Genomic DNA, 26,672 nt, shown 5'->3' with positions numbered 1-26,672 from the left:
GTGGTGGTGGTGGCAGCGGTGTCCCTGCTAATCAAACAGTGCGGGTGCTGCAACCCTGTAAGCCCTAGCTGCACAACACCACTGGGCTGGAGATGAACTGAGCAATCCTGTGAATGGAGTAGAGGAAGCTGTTGTAACACTGACTGGGCTTGCATGCAACAAGAAGCCACTGTAGGGGAATTTCCCTGTGGGACTTCTTGTCACTGCTGTGGCCGCCATTTTGAATATTCAAGCTTCGGTGGGGTGTGCCATAGCTTGTCATTATGTGCGAACCCAACGAGGGTGGTTGTTGGGGTGCTTGACAAGTCACCCAGAACCCATGTGCAGTTTTAGGGTTGCAGGTGGCTTGTCAACTACCCCAACAACTCACCCTCCCTGGGTTTGCAACAAATAACAAGCTACGGCGTGCGCCTACCACAGATTGAATATTCAAAATGGCAGCTACAGCAGCAACAAGAAGCCCCACAGGGGAATTCCCCCATGGTGTCTTCTCAGTACATGCAAATCCGCCCTTTGTCAGACCATTGGTCCATCTAAGTCAGTATTGTCTGTACACCCACTGTAAACTCCAGGGTTTCAGACAGGGATCTTTTCCAGCCTAATTTGGAAATGGTGGGGGTCCAGCTTGGGAACTTTTGCATGCAAAGCATGTATTCTACCACTGAGCTGCGGGGTCCTCCTCCACTGGGTGACCTTGAGCCGGTCATTCACTCTCAGCCTAAATTAGGGTACAGGGCTGTTGTCAAGATAAAATGGGGGTGGCAAGAAAAATCTTGCTCTACATTGCCCTATGTCACTGGAGAAAGGGCAGGGTAGAAGGGGAGATAAATACACATGAGTAACGCTTTGAATGCTCTGTACAGGTCTCACCACCACAGGGGAACTGATTACTATCAGAAACTGGAGAGTAGGCTGGACAGTTCATTTATCGATCATTAAGATTTGTTGTATTTTTAAAAATTTAATAACGAAGTAGTTTATAAAAAATCTTCAAAGAAAGCATTTTAGGATGCAATCCTATGCATGCTGGCTGGGGAATGCTGGGAGTTGTAGGACTTTTTTCTGTCTAGATATGCATGGGATTGTGCCCTTCAGAGCTTATATCCTGATGAGCAAATTAAGTGGGCATTTTACATTTTGCAGGATGGCTGAAAGGCGCAAAAGAGCACAATGAAGGGAATGGGCAGGAATAGCCATCCTTCAAGGTTAGATAAGCATATATTTAACTTATATGCAGAGTACATCATGAGAAACGCCAGGTTGGATGAATCACAGGTCGGAATTAAGATTGCCGGGAGAATTATCAACAACCTCAGATACGCAGACGATACCACCCTAATGGCAGAAAGCGAAGAGGATCTAAAGAGCCTCTTGTTGAGGGTGAAAGAGGAGAGTGCAAAAGCTGGTTTGAAACTCAACATTAAAAAAACGAAGATAATGGCATCTGGCCCCATCACTTCCTGGCATATAGAAGGGGAAGAAATGGAAGCAGTGACAGATTTTACTTTCCTGGGCTCCAAGATCACCGCAGATGGTGACTATAGCCATGAAATTAAAAGACGCTTGCTCCTTGGGAGGAAAGCTATGGCAAACCTAACAGCATAGTAAGAAGCAGAGACATCACCTTGCCGACAAAGGTCCGTCTAATCAAAGCTATGGTTTTCCCAGTAGTAACGTATGGCTGTGAGAGCTGGACTATAAGGAAGGCTGAGCGCCGAAGAATTGATGCTTTCGAACTGTGGTGCTGGAGAAGACTCTTACGAGTCCCCTGGACTGCAAGGAGGTCAAATCAGTCCATCCTAAAGGAAATCAATCCTGAGTGCTCATTGGAAGGACAGATACTGAAGCCGAAGCTCAAATATTTTTGCCACCTAATGCGAAGAGAAAACTCCCTGGAAAAGACCCTGATGCTGGGAAAGACTGAAGGCAAAAGGAGAAGGGGACGGCGGAGGATGAGATGGCTAGATAGTATCACCGATGCAATGAATATGAACTTGAGCACACTCCGGGAGAGAGCACAGGACAGGAAGGCCTGGCGTGCTATGGTCTATGGGGTCACGAAGAGTAGGACATGACTGAACAACAACAACAACAAAGGTTAGATAGTTCTGGAAGGTGTGGGTGGGGCAGTGACAAGAAACTTGTATGCACTTTTATTAAATTAACACCACTGAATCAAACACCACTAAATTAGCACCACTTCTATTAAATTAACATCACTTCAGGACTGAAAAGGGGCAGCCAGTGCAAACAGATAAAACATAAAAACTTTTCTCCAAATGGAGGGTTATTATACAGAACTCTTACTTGTGAGCTGAATTAACATTCCCTGTATTTTGTACGACAGAAGGAAAAGCTCTTTGCAGGGTTGTGGGGAGAAGTTGCAAAAACCTTTATTCTTTCTTTCAAAAGGAAAGGTTTAACTGGCAGTGCAATCGTATACATGTCTACTCAGAAGTAAGCCCCATTGAGTTCAATGGGATTTACTCACAAGTATGTATAGGATTGAAGCCTAATCCTCTTCAGCCTTTCCCAGTGTGGCACTCCAGATGCCATGGACTACAATTCCCATCATTCAATCTAGCTGGCTGGCTGGGGATTATAGGAGTTGTAGCCCAGCACATCTGGAGAGCATCGGGTTGGGGATGGTGCTCCGCATTGAAAGATGTATATACACACACATTCACACTAGGAGGAATTATCAGCAATGATGTCTCTAGGACATCACTCCCCAGTCTTAATACTCATGCTACCACATTCCAGATGACAAAGAAGTGCAATTTTCTGACTGAGATATAGGAAAATGCCGTTTCCCCACATTGGATACACAAGCAGGAAAGAGGTGCTGCACGTTGTTTGGACCCCCCAGTACAAGCTGAGGGAAAAGTATTTGCATTTCTACTATGTTCAAACTATAGAGCATTTCCTGAACACAAACAAAAATACTTATTTCTGCAAAGGCCAAAATAGCTTTTGAAATCCTGAAAACAAACCTGATTCCCAACATTTTAGCCATGGTCCAGTTGCCCAGTCATTCTGGCAAGCATTGTCTATATTTAAAAACATCAGGATTGTAACCTCAGGAGAGAGCAGGGGATGCTGTGTCCATCCCTCGTTTCCTGCGGTTGCATTGTGGCACCCTCACTGTTGTTTGCAACAAAACTGTGGTTTCCTTCAGATGTTCAACAGCTGTCACCAGCTGTTCAACATTGGAAGCTGAGGCCCTGCAGTGACCTGCCATATGCACAATATTATCTGTAGTCGACTTTGCCTCCTCCCTCCCCACCCCTTCAGAAAAGGCTTGGATTCCCCAATTTAAGAGCTTTGGCATGAGCCCATATCAGGAGTCAGGACTTCCACCAGGAGCTCTCAGCAACCATGGAGCAAGATCACTCCTTGGCAATTCACAAGGATTGTGGCCTTCTCACAAGGTCTTTGGACAGCCAGGGGCCCCACGTCATCTTTAGCATTAGTAAGCAAAAGAGGCCCACCAGGGTTTCAACAGCAGCCATTCTACAAGCAAAGACAACAAAGAAGTCCTTTTCCAACATGGCTTGCTGAAACGTGGTGTTTTCTGAGGAAGGAAGGGTGTGTTTGTTTTCCATTTGCTGTATGCAGTGCAACCCTCGGAGGAGGAAGAGGTGATGTTATCTAGCAAAGCATAGGACTGCGTTTTTGCCAGTGCACAAGTACAGAGCATTTGCTTCCTGGTAAAATTTGGCAACCGCTGTGGTCGTTTACAAATGCCAATGCAACTTCAAGCAAAATTGTGCTGCTGCTGCTGCTGTATAGGCAAAGTGCTGAGGAAGGAAACCTCTCCCTCCAACCTCGTCTGTGGGACTGGAGAAGAGGAAGCAGGGCTGGCTTTGGGAGCTCTGCTCTTGGGGTTTGGGGAAGGAGAAACAGGAATGGAAAGAATGACAGGCCTGTTCCTGAGGGAGGAGAGGTGTAATAAAGGAAGAAGGGGAGGGGTGGGACATACCACAAGCAGAAAGAGGATATGGCCTTCTCACTGTCAACAGTCCATTGGTGGCAGTACCACATGTGCTTGCTTTCATGTAATAGAGTTGCATCCAATGTTTTGTTGTTGTTCAGTCGTTCAGTCGTTCAGTTGTGTCCGACTCTTTGTGACCCCATGGACCATAGCACGCCAGGCCCTCCTGTCCTCCACTCTCTCCCGGAGTGTTCTCAAGTTCATATTTATTGCATTAGTGATGCTATCTAGCCATCTCATCCTCTGCCGTCCCCTTCTCCTTTTGCCTTCAATCCTTCCCAGCATCAGGGTCTTTTCCAGGGAGTTTTCTCTTCGCATTAGGTGGCCAAAATATTTGAGCTTCAGCTTCAGTATCTGTCCTTCCAATGAGCAGTCAGGGTTGATTTCCTTTAGGATTGACTGATTTGACCTCCTTGCAGCCCAGGGGACTCGTAAGAGTCTTCTCCAGCAACACAGTTCGAAAGCATCGATTCTTCAGTGCTCAGCCTTCCTTATAGTCCAGCTCTCACAGCCATACCTTGCTACTGGGAAAACCATAGCTTTGATTATACGCACCTTTGTCGGCAAGGTGATGTCTCTGCTTCTTACTATGCTGTCTAGGTTTGCCATAGTTTTCCTCCCAAGGAGCAAGCGTCTTTTAATTTCATGGCTACAGTCACCGTCTGCGGTGATCTTGGAGCCCAAGAAAATAAAATCTGTCACTGCTTCCATTTCTTCCCCTTCTATATGCCAGGAAGTGATGGGGCCAGATGCCATGATCTTCGTTTTTTTAATGTTGAGTTTCAAACCAGCTTTTGCACTCTCTACTTTCACCCTCAACAAGAGGCTCTTTAGATCCTCTTCGCTTTCTGCCATTAGGGTGGTATCGTCTGCGTATCTGAGGTTGTTGATCATTCTCCTGGCAATCTTAATTTCGACCTGTGATTCATCCAATCCGGTGTTTCTCATGATGTACTCTGCATATAAATTAAAAAAGCAGGGCGACAATATACAGCTTTGTCGTACTCCTTTCCCCATTTTGAACCACTCGGTTGTTCCATGTCCGGTTCTTACTGTTGCTTCTTGACCCTCGTACAGGTTTGTCAGAAGACAGGTAAGGTGGTCTGGTACTCCCATCTCTTTCAGAATTTGCCACAGTTTGTTGTGATCCACACAATCAAAGGCTTCAGCATAGTCAATGGACCAGAAATAGACGTTTTTCTGGAATTCTCCTGCTTTCCCCATGATCCAGCGAATGTTGGTGATTTGCTCTCTAGTTCCTCTGCCTCTTCGAAACCCAGCTTGTACTTCTGGTAGTTCTCGGTTCACATACTGCTGAAGCCTAGCTTGTAGGATTTTGAGCATAACCTTGCTGGCATGTGAAATGAGCGCAATTGTACGGTAGTTTGAACACTCTTTGGCATTGCCCTTCTTTGGAATTGGGATGTAAACTGACCTTTTCCAGTCTTGTGGCCATTGTTGAGTGTTCCAAATCTGTTGGCATATTGAGTGCAGCACTTTAACAGCATCACCCTTTAGGATTTTAAATAGCTCAGCAGGAATACTGTCATCTCCGCTAGCTTTGTTGTTAGTAATGCTTCCTAAGGCCCACTTGACTTCACTCTCTAGGATGTCCTGCTCAAGTTCAGTGACCGCACTATCATGGCTATCAGGGACATTTGGATCTTTCCTGTATAGTTCTTCTGTGTATTCTTGCCACCTCTTCTTAATCTCATCTGCTTTTGTTAGGTCCCTGCCTTCTTTGTCCTTTATCATGCCAGTCTTTGCACAAAACCTTCCCTTGAGAGCTCCGATTTTCTTGAAGAGATCTCTAGTCTTTTCCATTCTATTATTTTCTTTGATTTCTTTGCATTGTTCATTTAAGAAGGCCTTCTTGTCTCTCCTTCCTATTCTCTGGAACTCAGCATTCAGTTGGGTATATCTTCTCCTTTCTCCCTTGCTTTTCGCTTCCCTTCTTTCCTCAGCTACTTGTAAAGCCTCATCAGACAGCCACTTTGCTTTCTTGCATTTCTCTTTCTTTGGGATGGATTGAGTTGCTGCCTCCTGAACAATGTCACGGACCTCCGTCCATAGTTCCTCAGGCACTCTATCAGGTCTAATCCCTTAAATCTATTCCTCCCCTCCACTGTATATTCATAAGGGATATGATTTAGGTCATACCTGAATGTATTAGTGGTTTTCCCTACATTCTTCAATTTCAGCCGAAATTTTGCAAGAAGCAGCTCATGATCTGAGCCATAGTCAGCTCCAGGTCTTGTTTTTACTGACTGTATTTTACTGACTTCTCCATCTTTGGCTGCAAAGGACATAATCCATCTGATTTCGATATTGACCATCTGGTGATGTCCATGTGTAGAGTCGCCTCTTGTGCTGTTGGAAAAGAGTGTTTGCTATGATCAACGTGTTCTCTTGGCAAAACTCTACTAGCCTTTTTCCTGCCTCATTTTGTACACCAAGGCCATTCTTGCCTGTTATCCCAGTGATTTCTTGACTTCCTACTTTAGCATTCCAATCCCCTATGATGAAGAGGACATCTTTTTTTGGTGTTAGTTCTAGAAGGTGTTGTAGGTCTTCATAGAACCAATCAACCTCAGCTTCTTCGGCCTCAGTGGTTGGGGCATAGATTTGAATTACTGGGATGTTGAATGGTTTGCCTTGGATTCGTACTGAGATCATGCTATCGTTTTTGAGGTTGTACCCCAGTACTGCTTTTCCCACCCTTTTGTTGACTATGAGTGCTACTCCATTTCTTCTAAGGGATTCTTGCCCACAGCAGTAGATATAATGGTCACCTGAATTAAATTCGCCCATGCTTGTCCATTTTAGTTTGCTGATTCCTAAGATGTCAATGTTCAATCTTGCCATCTCATGTTTGACCACCTCCAGCTTACCTTGATTCATTGATCTTACATTCCAGGTTCCTAAACAATATTGTTCTTTACAGCATCGGACTTTCTTTTCACCACCAGACACATCCACAGCTGAGTGTCCTTTTGGCTTTGGCCCAGCCATTTCACTCTTTCATCCAGTGTTAGCCTATGTCTATCTTTAGCTCCGAATCCTAAGAAATCTCATAGTTTTTGGTGTCCCTCCCCTCAACAAATTTTATTTTATTTTGAAATAAATTTAAGAATAGAGGCAACGGAAAAGGAGAATACACACAACAATACAACAAAATCACTAAAGAACTCACTGATTATATCCTCAATATATCATTTGAATGGGTCTACTTTAAGTAGGAGTAACATTGGATACAACTCGCATATCTAACCACTGCCTAAATGTGATGGTGGCGGACCCATCTGTTAGAAGGCAGGTCTACCACAGAGGTGTGAAGCAAGGAGGAATTTAAAGCTGAGCAACAGCAGCAGCAAAAGGGGTGCCAAATCATTCCCCCCACACACACACAACTCTGCACCACCAGCCACAATCCTCCTAGTGGAGGTTAAACTGGAAATAAGCCCCGTGGGGAGAAATAAGGTAGATCTGAGGCTGTGTTTCAGGGACAAAAGCAGCAGGCAGGCAGGCAAAGGATTCAGAATCTGTTATCCTGCCTACTTCCCTTTGACTTTAAAAATCACCTCACCCCATCCTTGCTTTACAGCTGTGTGACACAACCATGTTCTAAGACAGGGGTTGACAGACTTCAAGCTTGCAGGATCGGCCTTGTTCTTTTTACTCGCCTCCCAAGATCCACCAACCAGAGTCAGGTGAAAAATGAAATGTGGGGCGAGATCATATGCAATGACCCAGTTCGCATGATCAAATAACCCATGGTTTGCTTACCATGGGTTGTTTGTGAGATTGTGGAAGCAAGCACACTGGTATCTGCCCACTCACCTGCTTCCACTTGCAAATAACACCCCAGGAAAACCCCACTCCTGGTTTGTTTTAGGGTTGTTTAGGGGTATTTAACACAAAGTTAACTCATCATTTCTTGTTGAGGTAACTTTGGGTTGTTTAACCCCTAAACACAAGAGTTTCCAGGTTTGCACATCACGAAACAACTGGGGTGTTCCTGGGTTGTTAACTGGAAGTGGAAGTGGTGAGTGGAAGGCAGCACACGGTCTCGCACCCCCCCACACTCCCAGCCAATTCCTGGGTTAAACAACCCAGGAATTGGCTGTGATGTGCAAATCAGATCTTAGAATTAAGGAATTCTATGGCATCTTAAAGATTAACAAATTTATTCTGGCATAAGCTTTCATGGGCAATAGTGCACTAAAGCTTATGCAGAATACATTTGTTAAGTCTATAAGATGCCACAGGACTCTTGTTTTTCGTTATAGTACCAGAACTGAATTAATAATTCTCTTACACACAGATCCACTCCTGTTTTCTTCGTTTTAGCAGCCTAATTTAGAAGAGGGGAGCCTTATTGTTGCTAGGGTATAACAACTGGGAGTCTTGACAAATCCATGCTGGCTTCCAGTGATCATTAGCATCAAGGTGCCTACATATCAAGTGCATTATAAGCTGCTCTAGAATCTTTCGTTTATTGATGTCAGACTAACTGATCTATAATTCCCCAGATATTCCCTTTTGCCCTTTTTGAAGATAGGGACAACATTTGCCCTCCTCTAGCCCTCTGGTAATTTACTTGTTCTCCAGGATTTCCCAAAGACAGGTTCTGAGAGTTCATTTGCTAGCTCCTTCAACACCCTCCGATGCAATTCGTCTGGATCTGGGGATTTGAACATATTTAAGGTGCTTACGATATTCCCAGACCATTTCTCCATCGACCTCAAGCTGCAGTCCTACCCTTCCAGCCTCTTTGTTACATATGCCAGATTGGACACAGATCCTCTAATTTTAGGAGAAGACTGTACCAAAATAGGAGTTGAGCAGTTCCGCCTTTTGTCATCTGTTTGCATTTTGCCATCTTCACCGTGCAGCTGCTCCACCATTATAATTGTCTTTTTTACACTCTGAACCTTTTACTTTCTGAAGAAGCCCTCTTTGTTATTCTTCGCATCCCTTGCCAGTCCCACTCCCAGCTCATTCTGAGTTTTAGCTTTCCTGACACCATCTCTGAAATTCCAGGCTATCTGCCTGTACACTTCCATAGTGACTTGTCCCTCCTTCCACCTTCTGTATGTGTCTTTTTTATTTTCAGATCATCGCTAAACATTTTGTGTAGCCACACTGGCTTCTTCTGTTGTCTTCCATTTTTTTCCTCATTGGGATTGTTTCTGATTGTGCCTTTAGTATCTCCTTTTTGAGGAATTCCCATCCCTCTTGAACTCCTCTTCCTGTTAGGTGTGCCTGCCATGGAATCCTACTTATCATTGTTCTGAGCTTATTAAAATCAGCTTTCCTCTAGTCCAAGGTACATGTTTGACTACACAGCTTTAGTTTTCCTTAAAATCAATAACGAGCGTTACAAGGTCACTTTCCCTCCAAGTTCCTGCTACTTTCACCTTATCAACTAACTCTTCCCTGTTGTTCGGAATCAAGTCAAGGATGGCTGTCCCCCCCCCCCCCACACACACACACACACCTTGTGTGGGGAGCTGGGGAGTTTTAATCCTACCCCAGCCCTGCACTGTGATCCTGATCTTGAATGGAAGCCCCGCATCTCTAATTTATTTTGCCAAATAGTGATCCATTTGCTTTAAAGTGGTCCATCAATGGGACTGGTATGTTGCTCATTCTACTGGAAGGTAGGGATTACAATTCTGTGTGATTTAAGTAGTTCTGAACTAATAGTTCAGATAGCTAACTCTAGGTGTTCTGACTTTATAGAACGTTTCTGAAAAGATTTTAGTACCAGCATTAGGTGCCACAGAAAGAGATCCTCAGATGGTCCCAGACTGTGTTACCTCTTTGTCCCATAGGCATGCACACTGGTGTGCCTGTCCCACATTTGCACATGTCATGTCATTTATTATATTTCTATACCTCCCCACAGCCAAAGCTGTGGGGCAGGTCACAGAATCTAAAAACCATTAAAATGTATTACCCCATATAAATTAGACAAAATATATAAGAATTGTTCAGACAAGTGTTGGAGATATGGGGGGATGAAGGCTGACTTTGTTAATGTATTTTGGTCTTGCCCTAATATTAAAAAATACTAGGAAAAGGTCTTGCAAAATATTTATGAAATGATAAGACATACGATACCAATGGATCCATTGTGTATTTTACTTGGCTATCTTAAAGACTTAAATTTAACTTGCAACTTGGAGCTTGCTCTTAATCTTGTGACAGTACGTAAATTACTGATAGCTACTTTCTGGAGGAAGACCAGTATTCTGACTAATGAAGATTGGTTCCAGAGGGTTTGGGATATGGTTTATATAACGACATTGATCACCACAGACATGACTGTAGCCATGAAATTAAAAGACGCTTGCTCCTTGGGAGGAAAGCTATGGCACGCCTAGACAGCATAGTAAGAAACAGAGACATCACCTTGCCGACAAAGGTCCACATAATCAAAGCTATGGTTTTCCCAGTAGTAACGTATGGCTGTGAGAGCTGGACTATAAGGAAGGCTGAGCGCTGAAGAATTGATGCTTTCGAACTGTGGTGCTGGAGAAGACTCTTACGAGTCCCCTGGACTGCAAGGAGGTCAAATCAGTCCATCCTAAAGGAAATGAACCCTGAGTGCTCATTGGAAGGACAGATAGTGAAGCTGAAGCTCAAATATTTTGGCTACCTAATGCGAAGAGAAAACTCTCTGGAAAAGACCCTGATGCTGGGAAAGACTGAAGGCAAAAGGAGAAGGGGACGGCAGAGGATGAGATGGCTAGATAGCATCACCGATGCAATGAATATGGACTTGAGCACGCTCCGGGAGAGAGCGCAGGACAGGAAGGCCTGGCGTGCTATGGTCCATGGGGTCACGAAGAGTCGGACACGACTGAAGGACTGAATAACAACAAAGAACAAGGCTCTATAAACAAGTTTATCCTTGATTGGTCATTGTTTGTCATGTATTGGAACTCCAAATTCATGGATTGCTTGAATCCTTGTGTTAAGTTTGCAGTGTTGTAAGCTTTTTTCTAGGATTTGTGAAAATGAAAATATTTTTTAAAAATGCATTACACAAAGTACAAAAAAGCATTTGCATAAAAGTATATAGACAGATAACACACAAACACGGACAACATATATCTAAAAACAGTTTTTAAAACCATCAGCCAAAGACAGTCTAAGACATAATTAAAACTCATTATATGCTGCCAAACAGCTGGGAGAAAAAGGAAGTTTTTACCTGGTGCCTAAAAGATGACAGTGTTGGTGCCAGGTGGGCCTTGTTGGGGAGATCATTCCATAATTGGGGGGCCACCACTGAGAAGACCCTCTCTTGTTGCTGCCCTCCAAGCCTCCCTGATGTGGAGCATGGTGTACAGGTCGGTTTATGCTGAGAGAGGCATTCCATCAGGTATTGTGGTCCAGAGCCATGTAAAGCTTTATAGGTCAAAACCAGCACTTTGAACTGGGCTTGGAACAATACAGGCAGCCAGTGCAAGTGGGCCAGAATTGTTGTTATATGTTTGGACCTCCTCGTCCCTGTTATAAATCTGGCCACTGCATTTTGCACAAGCTGCAGTTTCTGAACCATTTTCAAAAGAAAGCCCCACATAGAGTGCATTGCAGTAATCTAACTTGGAGACTACTAGAGCGTAGACAACTGAGACCAGGTTATTCCTATCCAGATAGGGGCACAGCTGGGCCACCAACCGAAGTTGGTAGAAGGCACTCCATGCTACTGAGGCTACTTGAGCCTCAAGTCACAAAGATGGTTCCAGGAAGACCCCCAAGCTATGGACCTGCTCCTTCAGGTGGAGTGCAACCCCATCCAGAACAAGTTGAGCACCTTCCATCTGGTCAGGAGAACTACCCACTAACAACAGTGGATAGTTAGTGGATCAGTCTTGTCTGGATTGAGTTTCAATTTATTAGCCCTCATCTAGTCCATTGTTGCAGCCAGGCACTGATTTAGCACATCCACAGCCTCACCTAAAGATGATGAAAAGGAGAAAGGTGTGGCCCTACACCTTTGGAACAAATTGCCATTGGAGGTCTGTCATGCTCCGTCATTGCAGGCTTTTAAGAAGGCCTTAAAAATTTATTGTATTGTGGCCTTCTCTTGATATGACTGCTGCTATTGCTGCTGTTGGTTTTATTGTCGTTTTTATTGCTATTTTATTGTGTTTGTTTTTATTGTGTTTAATATTTTAACTGTTTTTATGTATTTTATTGCTGTGAGCCGCCTTGGGAGGGTTTCTGCCCTGAAAGGCAGCCAAGAAATTTTTAAAATAAATAAAATAAAGAAATAGAGCTGCGTGTCATCAGCATACTGATGACAACGCACTCCAAAACTCCAGATGACCACACTCAACCATTTCATGTAGATGTTGAATAGTATGGGGGACAGAACTGACCCCTGCAGAACCCCATATTGGAGAATCCACAGGGCAGAGCAATATTCCCCAACCTCCACCTTCTGGAGCTGACCCTCCAAGTAGGAGCGAAACCACTGCAATACAGTGCCTCCCACTCCCAACTCAAGACAGTCGTCCTAGAAGGATACTATGGTCAATGGCACTGAAATCCGCTGAGAGATCAAGGAGAATTAACAAGGTCATACTCCCCATCTCTCCCAACATAGGTTATCATACCAAAGACCAAGGCTGTTTCCATGACTAAACCCTGACTGAAATGGATCTAGATAACTGCCCAGAGAGCTTCGGCTATTGGGTGGTATAGAAATGAAATGAATGAATGAATGAATAATCAGACTTATCCAAGAGCGTCTGGAGCTAGTTGGCAGCCAAGAAGCTTTCCCAGGAAAGGAACATTTGCCACGGGCCCAAAATTATTAAGATATTCTGGGTCCAGGGAGGGTTTCTTCAGGAGTCGTCTTACCACTGCCTCTTTGAGGCAGCCCAGGACCACTCTCTCTCACAAGGAGGCATTTATCACCTCCCTGGCCCAGCCAGCTGTTCCTTCCCTGCCAGTTTTTATAAGTCAAGAAGGGCAAGGATCCAATACAGAAGTGGTTGCACGAACTTGTCCAAGCACCTTGTCAAAGTCCTCAAGCTGTACCAGCTGAAACTCATCCAAGAAGACTGGGTAAGGCTGTGTGCTCTGGATACCTCACCAAATTTATCTGCTGTAAGACTGGAGTTTAAGTCCCGCGGATGCAAGAGATTTTATCCTGGAAGTGCCTAGCAAACATATTATACTAGGCCTCAGATGGGTCTACAGTGTCCTTAGGGCCAGCATTAATATCCCCCAGACAACAACCTTAGGGCCAGCATTAATAGACTCCAGAAAAGCTCTGCTGGGCGGCAGATAGAGGATTTAATAGAGGCAGCAAAAATGTTTTTTTGCCACTCATTGACAAGAGATTAAGGTCTTTTGTCCATTTGTCTTCATTTAATTTTCATTTGTGGCAGATCTAATTTGCTGACATTTCCTCTCCAAAATGGATGCAAGTCTACCAAATGAATGGAGTAGTTCATGGCTCCGCTAGTACTTTTTTTTAAAAAGGGAACTAATATAGTTAGAATTTCATTGCGTTGTGTAACATAATGCTGCTGAGACATCTCCAAAAGGCAATAGCTACCCTTGTGGTGACATGGTGCTGATTCAATGTGTCATCACCCAAGACCCCCACTATATTCTCTTGAGTAATAGTGTACGGATACAAGAAGTGCTTATGACAACATATCAGACTTGATAGGAGTGAGTAAGTGCAGATGCAAGGTCTTCTCTGAGCAAGTAAAGTGGGTGTCATCAGGCAGCAAGAACTAGACTGAGATCTTCATTATATGAATAACTTGAACTCGTAATATTTATGAGATGGTCCTTTGCCCACCTATTCAGCCCCACGCTCAATGCACGCCACACTCATATGATTTCTAGATAATCTCTACACCAACTGTTCTACATTTATCTTTGTTAAGTTAAATTTTTTTATGGCAGCCCACCAATTTTGTGTGCCATTCCCTCATACCCAGGCTAATAAAACCCCAAATAAGCAATCTGAGGTGTTGCAATAATAGAAGTACGCACAAAAAAATATGTCCGCATCTTGAGGAAGGCCCCAGTGTTCAGCCACATGACTAAGCAATGATGACTGACTATCATTACCCTGCAAACCCTGTGGTTAACATTAATAGGACAAGAACACGCACAAAGCTAATTACTCTTTAATCTAGCCACATGCCCACATCTTTCCAGTTATGCCCCTACCCATTTACTTCAGTCCCCGCATACATTCTAGACATGCTACTTTGAAGCTGCTCTTTGGTTGCTTGGTGTACCTAATTTTATAACTAAAAAAATGGGATGTTCCTCCCCAGTACACATCCAATGCCAGGGCTGGCCATCCCATGAGGCAGGGTGGATTCCCGCAGCTAGGCAGGCCATGGGTCCCGATGCAACTGCTGCTCTATGTCTTACTCAAAGTGAAGTATTGGGTGGCAACTTCAGAGAGCCCTGCTGGCCACTCTCCCACTGTGGCAAATGCTGCAGCAGGAAAGCAGTCATAATGGCTCTCTGCCACCCACCCTATACCTCACTCTGAGTAAGGCATTGGCAGGCGTCTCCTCGAAGAGCCGTACCAGCTGCAGCAAGAAAGCACCTGGCACAGCTCCTCAGAGCACTGCACACCTGATGCCTTGCTCCGAGGACCCCTTAGAATGAGGTATTAGGCAGGTAGGCTATCTCTGGGGACCCACCGGCAGCTTCCCAGTGTGGCTCTCCACAGGGCCAACCCGGCCCAATTGCCTGGCTCTGAGGGGTCCTTCCTGAGAGTGAGGCACTGGCAGGGAGGTGGCCCTGGAGAGCGCCTGTGCCGCAGCCATGAGCACACAGGGCCTAATCACCATTTGGGGGCCCAGTACAAACATGCAACGCAGTCTCCCTCTCTCACACATTATACAATCCTATCTCAGTTATTATGCAATCCCATGAGGCACAAAAGAAAAGTTCCTATTTTAATTCTGAAATGGCATTTCATCTCTAAAATTGCACCATGGCAGGGCAGGGCCATTCAGGGCAGAAGGTGGGAGGAGGGACTGGAGGGGGAAAAAAATATACCAGCTCCAAGGCTAGTGCAGTTTTCTCCATTTTGGGAGTGTGCCAGGGAACAGGGGAGCTTTCGAACTGGCGGGTCCCAAGCCTGTCCTGATCCACCTGCAACATGCCCTCTCTGCCATTGGAGGCTTCTGAGGCCAGAACTCACAATAATACACAAAATCCTATGGTTCCTGGGACATCCCCACCAGGGTCCACAGGACTGCACCCTAACTGCTTGCCCCATAATAGAATGCCTGAAGCTTTTGATGAGTGCTAGCTTACTTGCTGAAACTTCTTTCATCTTCTGCCACAGTCACTGGCAGCATACCAAAAAAAAAATCCATAGGACTGTGTACACTTCACTAAAAACTACATTTCCCTTTTTGCAAATCTCATTTAATATAGATAAGTGGGTGTACCTCATACTATTTTCCAACAGTAAATCTGAAGATTTTTGTCAGATCCAACATTTCACAAGGAAAATTCTCAAAAATCTGGAGGATACTTGTGAAGTAGACATTTAGAAGCTTCTATTATGTCTATTTATAGCCAGAAATAGCAGTATGGTTGTTTGTGGGAGAAAGCATTGAGAAAGTGAGTGAACAAACTAGACTTTGACTCATCTACATTTGGGGCCTGTAAAGCAGCAGCTCTGGCTTCCACTGTTCCAGGGATCAAAGTCCCCACTTACGGTGCTTTGTCCCTCCTACTTATGCACAAGGAACTCTGGAACTGGCAATTTATTCCATGTTACCAATTAAAATGCCACCAGAAACCTTAAACAATTGTCAAACATTAATAATGTTAGACATCATAGTTAAAAAGTCTAGAGTTGATAGAATTCTAATGTACAGAAGTACAAAACAAGGGGGTTAGGTATCCCAAACCTGCAGTGGTATTACAATGCAAATCAGTTAGAGGATTTACTGTAAATTATTAACAAAAATAAATTAAAAATGGACACAAATGGGAGTACATTAAAAATATAAAAAATACAGCACATGGCATGTCCTTCCTGATGCACAGACTTCAACTGACAGATATGGTAGAAAATCCATTTTCAGATCTCACACTTTCTTTATCGGAGAAAAATGGTATTAAATATATCTTCTCCAACCTCCCCTCTTATTCCCTTTTTATCCAGCCATGCTTCTAAGATCAAGATAAATTTAAACAATTCAAAACATGGGAGCAAAATGACTTCAAGTGAAATATCTACATACTGGGGTAAACCACAAAACATGAGATCAACTAAAAAAACAGTAAGGCGGTATGAAGGCACCCCGGCTGCAAATACACCAACTGATGCATTTCAGTACAAATCCTATGGTTAAAGAGCCATGCACTTATGAATTTTGAGAGCCTAAGCCTAGTTTCTAAAAATAATACAAGAAGAATACTGTCACATATTTCAAAGGTGTTGGTGGAAAAAATCTGCTGGAAAATTACATGGTCTCAAAGCTCTTAGGAAAAATACATTGGGGAAAGTATAGAAGTGAAGCAACGAGAAGCTAGGTGGAATATAAACCACCACCACCCACTTAGCTTGGTGTCAGCTAAGATAAGAGAAAATACACTAAACGTATTCACAGGTGGTACCTTTCCCCTGTATTAAGCCTTATATACAGCAATGTATCATTGATGTATTGGCAAAGATATGCTTTGAAGCCTCTTGATACACATGGATTGCTCTAGAAAGGCACCATCAAATAACTCAGACTTTCTATGAACTTGTTATACACTAGATATATGATAAATCTGCATTATCTTCAAATGAGCTAAACTACTGCCATTCCCCTTATTTTATTATTATACATGTAATTAACTTGTTTGTTCTTGAAAAAAATAGAACAAGTAAAAAGAGAGAACACCCTCACCCACAATAGTGCCATAAAGCAAGTGTAAAGTAAGTTTACATTTTCTTTGGTTAAGACTCCAGGGCAAGAGTCCTGTTTTGTATGACATGCTTTCTTAGACAGGAGTCTGTTTCCTGCCTAAGAAAAGCCTTCCTTTATTCCCAATTCATTGTTAACCCCAACTGTTTATCTAGGTTGAAAGGGAAATTATATCATGGATCAATAAGCTAATGGGAAACAAATGGGGTTTCTCTGTAACTTCTAGTTCCAGGGTAAGATGATACGCTGCTCAGAGCTGGAGCTCTGCAACTTAATAGTTCGTGAAGGAGAACAAATATGTTCAGACACTGTTCTGTGGGTAAAGGTAGCTTTAGATGTATTAAGCTAGTTAAGGAAGTGTACCTACAGACAGGTGGCTGGGGAGTCAGTCTAAAGGTGAGATCACCAAAAAAGAGTATGAAAGATGGCACTGATTTGCATAAAATCTGCATATGCTAATTTATATGTATACAAATTTAGAAATAGTCATTTTTATTTTAATAGAAATACAGTACATCTCAGCATAATACAGAAGACTGTGACCAGGTGAGCGGTGCACCTCCCTGCTCAGTCTGCTGGCCAGGTATTAACTGTTGATGGGCAGCAGTTGTTACAGTTCTTTATCTTTAAAGCTGGATTGGACAATACAGCCCTTCAAATAAAGGACACCTTCAAATAGAGGACTGTATTATATAAACACTGGAAAAGACCCTGATGCTGGGAAAGATTGAAGGCAAAAGGAGAAGGGGACAGCAGAGGATGAGATGGCTAGATAGCATCACCGATGCAATGAATATGAACTTGAGCACGCTCTGGGAGAGAGCGGAGGACAGGAAGGCCTGGCGTGCTATGGTCCATGGGGTCACGAAGAGTCGGACACGACTGAACAACAACAACAACAACAAATTATATAAACATGGATACCTGGCCACCCTAGATCATAGTCCCTAGGCCAAGCGATGGACTCTCCAGATGTTACAAGTCAACTCAATTGGCCTAACTCCTTACTGACTTCCTTATTTTCCCTCCCCCTGGATTAACAGAACATTTGGAAGACATGATGCTTCACCACTTACTTGCATTTTCCTTTGTGTATGTTTTTATTTTTAAAAGCTCTTAAAGGGTTGACCAAACTATTTTTAAATTCAATCACAATTCCAAAGTTAAAACAAAACAAAATCTCAATTCATGCAGCCCCTGATCAATCAAATGCAACTTGGAACACCTCCAACACACAGTAAAATCTTGTTTGTGTGATGCAACCTCCAACCTTGATTAAACCATAGATTTTGATTAAATAGACTGACAAATAAAAGATTGCAACATCCTTCGAACCAGCATGCTTCTGGCTTAGAATAGTCAGGTCAAGGGGTCACATGTATTTGTTTAGTGCATCTTTATCCTGATCTTAAGCCAGAAAAGGCTCCCAGAGCAGCTTGCATATGAATAAAACACAATATAGTCCCCTATCTTCAGGCCTAAGAAGAATCTAATATAAAAGAATCCACACAAAAGGAAAAGGGATTGGGAGGGAAGAGGAAAAAAGCAAATTTGGGTACCAATTCTTAGTGTTACAAAGTTCTTAGGCTAATATTTTTATTATTTATTACACTTCTATACCACCCCATAGCAGAAGCTCTTTGGGCAGTTCACAAAGATTAAAAACCATTATACAAAGTGTAAAACCGTTTACATAAAAACATATAATCAGGCAGAACACACAGAGACAACATATATCTCAAAACAATTTTAAACAACAAAAGACAATCCAGAACCTGATTAAAACTCATTATATGCTGCCAAATGCCCGAGAGGACACTTTTAACCTGGCACTGAAAAGATAATAATGTTGGCGCCAGGCATGCCTCATCGAGATCATTCCACAATTGTGGGCCCACCACCAAGAAGGCCCTCTCCCTTCTTGCCACCTTCCAAGCCTTCCTCGGAGGAGGCACCTTGAGGTTGGCCTTCGATGCTGAATATAATATACAGGTCGGTTCATGCTGAGAGAGGCGCTCCATCAGGTATTGTGGTCCTGACCTGTGTAAGGCATTATAGGTCAAAACCAGCATATTTAATTGGGCTTGGAAACATATGGGCAGCCAGTGCAAGAGGGCCAGAATCATGGAATTATTTTCCATCTGGGATGGAAAACAGTTCAAAGAGAAGAGGAGCCAAACGTTTCTGGTCTCTCAGCAGAGCTGATGGTGGGCCTACTCCCTCCTCTTCCTCCCTCACTGTAGCCTGATGGAATGGCTGCTACCAAGTGTTACTTTGTATCACAAGCACTTTATATCACATATAAGCTATATCTATAGATTCCTATGTCCCCCATTTTGCTGCTTTTGTTACCCAGCAGTGACATCCACTGAGAAAGCCTTCTCCAACCTGGTGCCCTCCAGATGTGTTGGACTACAACTCCCAGCAGCCTCCAGTCAGCCTGGCAACACATCTGGGGGGCATCAGATTGGGGAAGGCCGTACAAGGAGATCAAGGAGATCCTACAGCTACCTCATATAAATTTTTGACAAAGGGGTGGGAAACCTGTGGCCTTCTGGGTGTTGTTGAACTCGCTCCCACCAGCATGGCTGATGGCTAGGGATGATAGGAATTGTAGTCCGACATGTGGAGAGCCAGAGGTTCCCGACCCCTATGTTGAGAGCATACAACAACCCCCATGCATGTCATTCATGCCAGTTATAAGAGGAGCCGAACAGGTTGATGGTATTGTAGCCTGCCCCTTTATTAGTTATCTGGGTCTTTTACATGCCATGTTTCAGTCATCAGAGTCCACTGCATCTATCATTCTGACCAACATTTCCAATCAAGGGCTTGCAGAGTACAGGCAGAACATTATCAGAGGCAGCATGCATCCAAATACCAGTTTCCCACTCATGGAGAACACAAGCAGGAAGGTGCTATTGCTCTCATGTCCTTTGTATGGGTTTCCCAGAGGCATCTGGTTGGCCATTGTGGGAAAAGAATGCTGGACTAGATAGGCCTTGGGTCTGATCCAGCACAGCTGTTCTTATGTTGAATTCTTCCCTCCCCACTCCACCAGTCACAGAAAGGAGGATAAAATGCTTATCAAGGTATTATCATATCAAGGTATTAATATTCAAGACATTGTTTACAACTACGGAGGCTGTGAGCCCTACTTTATGGAGACAGCCCTCTGTTTGAAAGGATGTCAGAAGTCTGTCCTTTATTTGAAGGCATTCTCTATGACAGGGGTGGGCAGAAAGTAGATCTCGAGACATTTTGGACTTCAGCTCCCAGCATTCCTGACGACTGGCAATGCTGGCAGGGGCTTTTGGGAGTTGAAGTTCAACACACCTGGAGATCTACCTCCTGCCCATCCCTGCACTATGTGAAGGTCTGTCCAGTCCTACTCTGGTTTAGACAGAAAGAATCCAGATAAGGGAAGGAGATGCCTTGAAAGTTGCCTTTAAACTGCTCGCACTTGGAGAGCAGACTGAGCAGTCACACAGGCCAGGTGCTTACAGTCTTCTGCACTATGGTGAGATGTATTTCTGCTTAAAGTTCATGTAATTATTTCTCAATGTAAATTAACATATGCAAATTTTATTCAAATCTGTGTCCTCTTTTTTGGCAATGTAAAAGTGGTCACCCTAAAGCAATTTCTCCCACTAGTACATGGAGTACAATACCAGGAAGCAACTCTAGTCACGGGAGAACAGAGGCAACACCATAAAAAAGCTGACAGAGGCCATTTTCCCTTCCCTTCCAAACAATTGTTACCTTTGTAGACCAAACTATGCATTTTCCATTTTCCTATGGAAGAAAAGGAACACCAATGTTTTAACACTCAGTGTGTTTTATTTTCATTTTTTATGATCAGACATTATGAAGCGTTTTTAAAAACATCTATTTGATGTTAACATTTTCTGTTAGTTTTGTGGGACTTTTAAATATCTCTGTTTTTGAACTTCTCTGGTTGCATCATTCCCCTTTCCCCTAAAACAAGATATAAAACTATGAGATGCATGCCAAACTCGGAACACAAACCTATAAAAGAATGCAGCAAGATATATCTGGAAATGAAAGCTAAAGCTTTAAAAACGTAACTTACATAGTCTTCTGTTTTAAACTGCATAGCATTCTATGTACAGGCATAGAATTGTGGTGGGGTAGAAAAAGGCCATTGAGCGGTACAACCCTATTATAGAGGCAGTGTAGTGTAGTGGTCAGAATGTTTGATTAGGACTGGGGAACTTCAAGTTTGAATCCCCACACAGCCAGGAAGCTCACTAGGTGGTCTTGGACCAGCCACTTCCTCTCTGCTTTACGCACTTCACAGGATTGTTGTGATAAAATTGGGGGCAGGGGGAGTCATGAGCTCCTTGGAGGAAGAATGGGATAAATAAACAAATATAGTTTTGCCAGATGGACTAGGACAGAATTGCCACCAAGCCCCCTAATACTGGCATAACTCCTTGTTTGTACTACGTACAAAAAGTACTATGATGGCGTAAGAGGGAAGTGGCAGGGAGGCAGCAGCAGAACTGCTGCTTGGTCAGTATCCTATCCCCACTCTACGCAAAGCCCACCAATCCCTTCCCTGTCAGCACAAAGTTACTACAGCAAAATAGATAGTGCAAGTAAATCCACTCCATAGGAGATGGAGAATGAAGGATTACAGCTCACCCCGGCCCTGGCCACATTGGAGGATGGAATGCAGACTAACTCAGCCATCCTCAATCTGGCGCCTTACAGATGTTTTAGACTTTGACTCCCATAAGCCCCAGCCAGCATGGCCAATGAGCAGGAATCCTGAGAGTTAGTCAACTTCACCAACCTGGTGTCCAAGTCCAAAATATCTGGAGGGCACCAGGGTTGAGGGAGGCTGGACTAACTCAGTAGCAATCACCAACACAGCATCAGCTGACATATCCAGACAAATGCCATCAGCTACACCACTGTCCTTTGGATTTCAGGGTAGTGAACAACAAATAAATCATAACGCAGATACATGAAAACAACCTGGACATATTAAACTTGCAGCAGATTAAATCATTGTTGCCTGGCGCTGAAGCCTGCAAAGTTAGCACCAGGTGAGCTTCTCTAGTTCCAGTTGTTCCATAGCATGGGGAATTGTCTTCGTCTCTCCCCAATTCCACTCCCTGCAGAGATATTAGTCAGAGCACTAAAAAAAACCCCTCTCATTACTACAGTGTCTTACCCCCCTCCAAACTGGCTTAAGAGCTGTTCCTTATGCAACCAGCTGTAGCAGCTTCTTCCACAAGATGACACATACTGTACGCACTGTGTAGAAACCCAGGTAAATTCTGTGCATGAGCACAGCCACTTTTGCTGGTGAACGCCAAACATTCCTTTCTACCTATTATCACTGCTGGCCGAACACTGTGGTTTTTGGTTTTAATTTTTGTGAACCACCCAGAGAGCTTTGGCTATTGGGCGGTATTGAAATGAAATAATAATAATAATAATAATAATAATAAAAAAACCGTGACTTCTTTCCTTTCTGGATGAGAACTGGGACACATGGTGGAAAGACAGAAACTAACTTACCTGTTACATGTTACTTGCGTAGAATCTTGGGATTCTGAGCATACACAGAATTGCTTGCAGAGAGAGATATTCTTCAGCCTCCTGATTAAATGTAGTTAGGAAGACAAACTGAGAATGAAGCCTCACAGTGAAACACAGCCTCTTAGTGGAGACTATTGTTTTGTCCAGTAGTGTGGTGCCACAGCAGCTTCTGATGCCAGCAGTCTAGCCAGCAAATCAGAAAATTACTCAGCTGCTGGACCCCCTTCTTAACAACCCTAAACTTCACTGATAAAAGAGTTGGCAAGTTCCAACTGGACAAAGCATTGTGCAAAAGAGCTTAAGTTCTGGGTACACATTCAGAGACAAAACCCAGGATAAATGCTTATTTGGGCCTCCCAGCAGAGTGCCAACTTACCAGACACTCTAGGGGGCACTGTTGAGTTACACTGGAATACAGGATTTGTCACTGTGAGTTTTGCCTTAATTACTACACCATTACTACAATTACTATGGGAAGCTAGCATGAAGTATGCACAATAGAAGAGCACTTGTTTCAAGTACTCACTCACAAACCCCTAATGAGCCCCAGCTCACCAGACCAATGAACTGCCGCTGCTACTTATTACACATCATGAACCCGTTTTCTGATCTCCCAACAGGCAACCATTCAACAGGTGTAGAGTTATTTACCCCATCACAATACCAGATGTGGGGTCTACTACATCACAAGTGCCCAGTGGAAATCCAGTTCTTGTGAGGGGACGGGAGTGCTTCCTTTTTGTTGTAGTATGTGGGAAACTGAAATCAAAATTTATCACATTACTGCAACTCATAAAACTCTTTGAATGTTGTTCCCATGAAACTAGACTGGGAGAGGCAAAGCATAGTTCAAAACTAGGATCATTTGCCTGCCTATACAGTTTAGATGTTGGGTATATATACAAATAGCTAGGAGGCACAGAAAGACACATGCTTTCAGAAACACATGCTCTGACTTGTGCTGAGTAGAGCAGTGAATCTTTGCCAGAGTAGCTGTCCATACACACACACACACACACTTCCAGGCTCCTCGTCTCTGCTTGTCTGTATGTCTATTTTCCTGAATCCTGAAGGCTTAGCTTGGGAGCTCCTGCCTTTACACATTCCCACCTACAATTTCAACAAATCACACCCCTTACAACTCCAGGGAGGGAATGTTCATCTAGTCTTTGCAAACATCAGGATCTTACCCCCAGAGTATACATGCATCAGAATCCTATTCCCTTTGCCAATAAGGCTGAGCCCTTGCTCTCCAATACATATCAGCTAACACAATTGTATCTCTGAACAGGGACTTGCAAAAATGTCCCACAAAGGTTTGGGTCAATGCTTGCATCCATAGATGACCTAGAAAAGCCCTATCTTGGTTGATCAAGCCTGTGGAAAGTTACTAGTTTTCACCCAGCACAAGTCCTGGTTAAGGGGGCATAATGTGATTTCTTGCTAATCCTGAACTCTCAAAGCTGAAGAGACAGATGGGCCAGCAAAGGTCACACAGGCATGTTCCTAAAAGCTGGGGGAGGGGCAGCTGGATGCTAGTCATTAGCCTCTGCCAATGACAAATCAGGCCAGGGAGGCAGTGTAGTCTTCTTAAAAAAAAAAATTCTTAGCCCAGAACATGTTTTCTAGCTCTTCCTAGAACTGTCTCCAATCTAAGAGGCAGCCGGGTTTGGCTGCTGCCAAGATGATCACACTAGGCCTACACAGAAACCCATATGTACACAACATCCCACGAATGGGGCAGGATTAAGGAAAGGGGGCAGATGTGTTTTCTAGCTGCCCCATTGCCCTTCCCAGCAGCAAACCCTTAAAGAGCCAGAAGGAAAAAATCCAAGATACCATTTAATGTACAATTTGTAATGAAGTGTTCTCTGGCTGATAACTATTCCTTATTGTGATTGCTCTGGACAGGCTGTTTTAGAAATATTTACTTGAGATGGCTGCTTCAGCACAAAGCTACCACAGGACCATGACCAACAGAGAAATCTAATCTACCTAAAAGCAAATAATTCTAGGAGGTAAGACGAACTGTTGGGCTCCCTGGTAGGGGAGGCAAACACTAAATTCCAGGGAAGGGTAGAGTTCCAAGGCCAGTGGTACCCTTCCTCCCCCATTCCAAAGTCATGGGCAGTCTGCATGTGCTCTGGCAGTGACCCTTGGATTTGTGGGGGAGACTGTGCCCTGACTGCTCCATCCACCCAATGCAATTTGGGAAGAAGTTGGTTGACAAAGAACTGCTGCTTGAGTTCTTATGTTTCCCTATGTGTAGCTTTAGGAGGGGCTCAGAGAAATCCTGTACTATTCCTCTTTGAATGCCAGTGTGAGATTACTCCCTCCATCCACAGATCTTCACATGCAGCAGCACACTGTATGCACATGATTGTGCAGAAGGATCTCTGAACAGTCACCTATGGCACAGATGATTGATGCTGACACTGGGTTGGGAGCTCCAAGAGTTCACGTAGGCTTCAAGGGGGGAACAGAATTGAAAACATTTTTGAAAAGATAGTAGGGTACGGGGAGAAGAGAGACTTGAGGAAACGGCATGATTTAGAACATCAGTTTACATTTGCCATAGTTATTATTGTAAAAATGCCAGCTGCCTTAGTCTACTGCAGCAAAAACAGCAAAGAACTTTGTGGCACCTTAAAGGCTAACAAATTCATTCTGGCATAAACTTTAGAGGACTGTAGTCTACTTCATCAGACGAAGCGGACTACAGTCCACAAACGCTTATGCCCAAATAAATTTGTTGGTCTTTAAGGTGCCAGAAGGCTCTTTGTTGTTTTTATTTCTTTAAAATGTGGTAGGGCATGGACTAGGGAAGGCAGCATCACTTTGTAAACTGAGCACTCAGTGTGGCAGAGTGGCCATAAATGGAGTTTGGATGGTTGCAAGGAACCCAGATCCAAATCTCTCTTAAGGATTACTTGGGAAAGTCATCCTTAACATAACTTGGTTTAGTTTACAGGGGCATTAAGACTGAGAAATACTTTGAGTTCTTGGAAGGATAGGATGCCAATACAGCAAACAAACCAGAGCAGCTCTTCACTCAACTAGGTAGTAGTTCTTGTGATGCTGTGCTTCATTTGCCTCACCTTGAGTAACCAGACAGCCAAAGGCTTAGAGCGAGGTTAACTGAAGTCACTGTAGTGCAACGACAGGGGAAATAATTTTCTTAGGTTCACACTCAGGCTGCCATTTAACAACCTTAATTGCTTGAGAGCAATCAATCAATGCACTGGGTGTTTCCCCCAAACAGATATGCTCCATGGCACACTGCAGAGGCCTCCCCCCTAAGAGCTGGGCCATTGCAGTATCTTCACAGAATTCACAAAAACCTCAATTCTTGTAATAATCCTGCCTTTACTTCAGTCCCTTCAGCAGATCAAGGCAGGCTTTGTTCTTTAGAATGCAGAAGGTCAGCTAACTGGTCATGCAACATACTGTGGTATTTCTGTGCTCGAGGGCATTCTGGAGGAACAGTTCAACTTTTGACAGGCTTCTTCCTAAACTAATCCAGGAAGAAACTCAAGTTCTCAGCTTAGCATGAACAGAAAGGGCCTGAAGTGAAAGAGGAACAAGGGGAGAGGAAATGATGGAGGTTGCATCATTCTGTACAGTTCCCTGGTCTAAGCAGCACAAAGCCACCAATGCATGGCTGCCTCTTTCATGTATCTGCCACCAAGTACAAAGGAGGCCACCAGGGGACCGCAGGCCTCAATAGCCAAGTGTGCCTGTGTAGAAACAAGTTTCTACAGGTCTCCCTTCAGTGTTAATCCAAGGGGAAGTGGGGATAACTGCCAGGCTTGCCACCATACTGTCTTTCCACTCAGCTCCCTATGGGGTCACTGGAGTACGAGGCTCAGTGCTGACTGCAAGAGCACAGACTCCCATACTTCCACTTGTACTTTGAGGTCCCATCACAGGTTAATACTAAAATGTAGTATTGTCTTTTGATGCTTGAGTAAGAGCAGCAGCACTGATTGTAAGACCTCAACCATATAGAACAGCCTTTCCGATCTTGGAGCCCTCCAGATGTGTTGGAGTACAACTCCCAGCCAGCCATGCCCCAGCCAGCCATGCTTGGAGTTGTAGTCAAACACATCTGGAGAGTGCCAGGCTGGAGAAGGCTGATATAGAAAGGTACATTATCTCAGGAAAAGCAA

At 43.8% G+C, this 26,672-nt stretch overlaps 1 protein-coding gene across 1 annotated transcript in view; it reads right to left on the bottom strand.

Annotated features, from left to right (window-relative positions):
• The window catches only part of LOC146358174 (gap junction gamma-1 protein-like), a 45,119-nt gene extending 24,401 nt beyond the window's left edge, over positions 1–20,718 (bottom strand). The window contains exon 1 of the mRNA XM_084804727.1: positions 20,692–20,718. The gene's annotated coding sequence lies outside the window, so the exon portion shown is untranslated. The remainder of the gene's footprint in view (positions 1–20,691) is intronic.
• Between the last annotated feature and the right edge of the window lie 5,954 nt (positions 20,719–26,672).

Source organism: Heloderma suspectum, chromosome 1 (genome assembly GCF_057233095.1).
Source record: "Heloderma suspectum isolate Gila_16-S chromosome 1, 16-S_ref, whole genome shotgun sequence".
NCBI lineage: Eukaryota > Metazoa > Chordata > Lepidosauria > Squamata > Helodermatidae > Heloderma > Heloderma suspectum.
Note: the sequence above shows the minus strand (reverse complement) of the source record. Positions and strands in the feature narration are given on the sequence as shown.